We start from the raw sequence: 5,050 nt of genomic DNA on the forward strand, positions 1-5,050 counted from the left end.
TGCTTACTAGACAAATGTGTCTACCATATATACCACATCGGCACAGTGGTTATAGGCAACTGCACGGACTACTCAAGCCACCTACCCTCCAATCCTAAATCCCATTTTTCACACACTAGTAAAGTAGCGTCCTCTACCACGTTTTCCTCCGTTAGCTCGGCGGTTTGTGCGTTGTAGTGCACATAGTCAGGTGAAGAGTGCTCTGCTGAACTGAATGATCATATTAGCTTCCACCGCGCTTATATATATCTATATGGGTGGTGTCTGTTCTTTCGGATATGTCTGAAACAACAGACACCACTCTTTGGGAGATGTCTGAAAGAACAGACACCATTCATACTGAAATGTATGATACCATTAGCTGTATACAGAGAGCCTTAATGAGGTTGTAGGTTGTCATACTGTCATTCTGTATAAAGGAAAATTTGGTAATGGACAATTATTAAGAATTATTATGAATTATTATTGAAAACGTTTCTAAAATGATATACTCGTGAAAAATATGCTTATAAATTATGTTCTATGAATGTTCCATATAACTTTACAGACAGTTTTTAAAATGTGGATCACTGACCTGGTTTACATGTTATGATTATAATTTTGAAAAAAGCACTCCGTCTTCAGGCCACTAGTGGCCTACCGGGACCATCCGACCGCCGTGTCATCCTCAGTGGAGGATGCGGATAGGAGGGGCGTGGGGTCAGCACACCGCTCTCCCGGCCGTTATGATGGTATTCTTGACCGAAGCCGCCACTATTCGGCCGGGTAGCTCCTCAGTTGGCATCACGAGGCTGAGTGCATCCCGAAAAATGGCAACAGCGCATGGCAGCCTGGATGGTCACCCATCCAAGTGCCGACCAAGCCCTACAGCGCTTAACTTCAGTGATCTCACGGGAACCGGTGTATCCACTGCGGCAAGGCCGTTGCCGATTATAATTTACTCAGATATAATTATGTGGAATAGTATGTCCACGCCTTACTCTAAAGTGAGGTGATAATATCGATTCGTGTTAACAATGTACCATCTGGTGTACCTCTGTACCGCTAAGAATATTTGTATTGGAATCTATCAACCGTAAAGTAATGATGAATATGAGCACTTGTAATCGGCGCAGTAACATATTTGAACAAAGCTGTTATTAAAAATTGAAATGTTGACTTCTACTACAGCTCGTGATACCAACATGTATCTACATTATATACCATCACTTATTGTACTGAAGGAGAAGATTCTGTAGTTATGTAAACATAAGAAAGTTTTTTTTCCAATGAACTGAAAATCTTCGCCAAATATATATGTGCTCTTAGGTTTGTTGCTATTTCCTAGCATTTTCTGCCCCATTTTTTACAAATACGATGATGGCAACAAGGAACTGCCAAACGTTGCAATCTCGTACCTGAATAAATGAATTTAGCGCTCGTGGAAACTGAAAATTTATTCATTGATCGATACTATACTTCGCCCACATTCTGCCAGTGTCAGAGGTGAATATCAAATATTTGTTGACAGGGGTCTTCCTTTGGTGCTTTAATTTTATTGTGCTACCCTCCGAACATTTTATATCCAGCTTTCATTTATTTGCTCTATTCTATTTCAGTATCTTTCTCATCACTTACTAAAGTTGGAAGGAAATATCAAAACACAATAAGAAATGCATTCTTGAGTTCGATGCAAACGCTAGACAAGCCTACAGGCTGCAGTGTTGTATTAGACCATGAACTGCACCTATGCATTGTACTCAATGCGATATTTATGCCCACGTCCTGTATTTGATGGAAATTCGTCAGAAGCCTTTTTGCATGCAAGAAATGAAAACAAGAGAGCCAATAAGAGAAGTAGAGAACTGGACAGTGAAAGGAAGAATTCTGCTATGCAGATTAGGTATGCATAGCTGCCCAAGTGTGAAGCTTCCCATGGGATGTGAAACAAACTACACCTTGTCATTAGGATAGAGCTTCCTTCTTCATCATCTGTTCATTTACCTCCAACTTACCCTTCCCTGCTTCCTTTTCTAGATGGTGGTCCCTGTGTTCTTTTTCTGTGATCTTTTCAACACTTAGACCATATAAACTTCATTTTCATTATGGATTTTGGCCAAACTCTTAGTTCAGAAGTTCTCATTACTTACTCTTTTTCCTGCAACCTTTCCTTTGACATACATTTTCGTTCAATACACATAAAAATTGGCATTACAGCGGTACCAATTCCCAAAATCTATCGTGTCGACACTTAGTCTTGAAATGATCAAAAATGTGTGTACTGTGACAAAATCCAATTATTGCATAGGCATTGTTTTTAGATGCTGTATTGCTTTGGACAACTTCCACAACCAAATTTTTAAAAGCAAGGCTCTAAAGTGTTCTTGTAAAATTGCCGAAATCTCTGAATAGGTCTCAACTAACGATTCACACTCGAAAGCGCCTACTAATAGTGTTACAGGAGGATCAAAATCAGCTGTAATATACACTGGCTCTCCATTGTATAACAAATTTTTAACTATGGCATTTCTATAGTACTCAGTATACCAAGCGAATCTTCTTTCTTTATCATCCTAGGGACCAATATTTAAACTTTCCAAACGCTCTGTCCCTTCACACATCTTGACTGGCAGTGTACAAACGTTGCATGATAGCTAAACAATCTTAAGAGCAGTTCATAATCGAAGTCTCCTTCGAATACAAATTTTTAGATAACGTTACATGCCTCCAAATGCCTTCTTGTGCTTTCTACTGTACTTGCGTGTTACATTCTTTAATATTCCGTTTTAGAACCCAAATTTGCCGAACTTGCCAGCTCAAGGAATTGTTATTCTATGTTATTCCTATTTGAGTCGCTTTATGTTCATCAAACATCCGTGAAATTCCCGACGAATCATCGGCTTAAATTTCGTCAAAAATATCAAGATGGCTTGAACTAATGGTGGAACGCTCATGCCTCACTTCAAGCATTCACTGAAATGTAGGTGGCACACCCGTCCACGGGATCAGTCTCGCCACTCTGGCAAAAGTCTGTAGAAAACCCCAGAAATGTCTCTAATGAGCACATCCCCCTGTAACTGCTTTTGCATGCCACTAAACACAACCACGGCGTCTGCTTTCCATACTTCGTTTACACTCTATTCGTGAATATTATCTGACAGATTCCTGGTTAAAACTGGGATTTCATAACTGGCTGTCTCTTGCGAAAACGATTCCGAGACACCACCTTAAAGGATCATGTGGAATATACCAATTATTTTGCACGAGGTTCCCACAACACATAGGACGCAATCGCCTTACACAGCCCTGTCACTGCTGTACAGTTCACTAGTTGCCATATGGCCCGTCCTTTAGAAGGACTACAAATAACTGTCATAATTATCACATAGTGCTGTAACGAAATCCCTCCAGATATAGAACAGTAACATGAGATCTTTACCCACAGCAGACATTTCTATATCCGTGTCCATGTCGAGATTTTTAATTCTTTTCCACCACTATTTGAAGAAACTTTTCCTGGTGACTTGATCTCGTTGATACTTTTTGCCTCTTTAAATAGCTACTAGTTATTTTCGCTCATTTTTCGAAAACTCTCACTCTTTATAAATATTTGCCTGAAAGCCAGCTCTGGCCATCTCTGTCATTATCAACCACCCTACTAACAGCGTCATCTCTGAAATCTTCTGCTATAAAAGGAATTAGATCTTGTGGCGACCAGAGTACTGGTAACACACCCAAAAATTTGTGTGATAAAAATTTTGGATGTACATTTTCATGTAGATTGAAATAATTAGATTTCCTACAACAAATAAATGCTGCTTCTGCTTAGATAACAGATGTAATTAATCTATTAACAGTTTTAAAATCTTTTGGCCTCTTCTGACCAGTTTCTCGTGAATTCACGATGGTGCTCCAGTTTCTCTGTTTGAAACGACTTATGTGCTCTTCACTCCACATACAGGACGTTAGGCCCCTGTACGCTCTACACCACCAATATTACATACTATGTGACACTTCAAGCTACTGTCACATGTTGTCCCATGCACTGAAGATGACTATGCAACAGTTTAAATTTAGATCTGCTGTAACAAAACGGCAGATTTCACTGTCAACTGCAGTTCTCTTCTCCATCATCCTTTTTTTCCCATTTTTCTGTTGGTACATGAGAACTGGCCTTGTCACTTTGAGTTTTTATATGAGAATTTACTGCTTCATTGCCCTTACTTATTTCTCTTTCCATACTGGAATTTATTTAATTTATTTTTGTTGTTGATTTCGTCTTGAAATTATCTCACATTGCACTTAGTGACAACAATATACATATTGACTCTCTGACCTTATCTCTGGAGACAATTACACTGCGATTTCCTTTGTTATTTCTCGAGTGTCATCAATTACTACAGGCACTGAATCACTCAGATTGAGTACCTGTGGTTCATATTTCACTGATTCTACCATCACAGTACTCATAGATTCTAACCCCTTTTCCCCTCATACAGTACTGGTGTCAAGTGAATATCAGGTCTGAAAACGTGCACAGCTGATCTTCCTCTTAATTCTTTTAGTGTCAATTATACCCTCAATTTTCCCTGCTGAAATTTTGAGTTCTGTATAATTAAAACCGATATATTGTTCTGAACTGGTACGGGAGCTTTTTGCACTTATGCATGTCACTTCTCACAAGGCATCATTGTTGCTGTAGGCAGTATCACGTTTTCTGATTATAATCGTTGTGCTGTTACTTCATGAATTTCGTGAGTGTACTAATACTAGTTAGTATGTGAGTAGCTTTCATACCACATTATGTCTGACTACTTCATCTTAATATGGGCTTCTGAACACTGTTTCACTTTCATCGGTGTGAAAATTATAAATGATTTTGTAATAAGAAACATATCGATACATGGGATATAATGATTGCGCAGAGTCTGGTACAACATGAAGCGATCGACAATCGCGAGTCTTCATTCAGAAACCAGTACTGCCCATAGTTAAATATCGAAACTGTTACCACGAAAACTGTTACATTAAGTATTGTAAGAGCTTAACCAACATTTCTGTTGGAATTATA

General features: G+C 38.9%; 1 pseudogene; it reads right to left on the minus strand.

Annotated features, from left to right (window-relative positions):
* Positions 1–810: 810 nt before the first annotated feature.
* Positions 811–928, minus strand: LOC126089672 (5S ribosomal RNA; annotated as a pseudogene).
* Between the last annotated feature and the right edge of the window lie 4,122 nt (positions 929–5,050).

This window comes from Schistocerca cancellata, chromosome 6 (genome assembly GCF_023864275.1).
Source record: "Schistocerca cancellata isolate TAMUIC-IGC-003103 chromosome 6, iqSchCanc2.1, whole genome shotgun sequence".
Classification (NCBI taxonomy): Eukaryota; Metazoa; Arthropoda; class Insecta; order Orthoptera; family Acrididae; genus Schistocerca; species Schistocerca cancellata.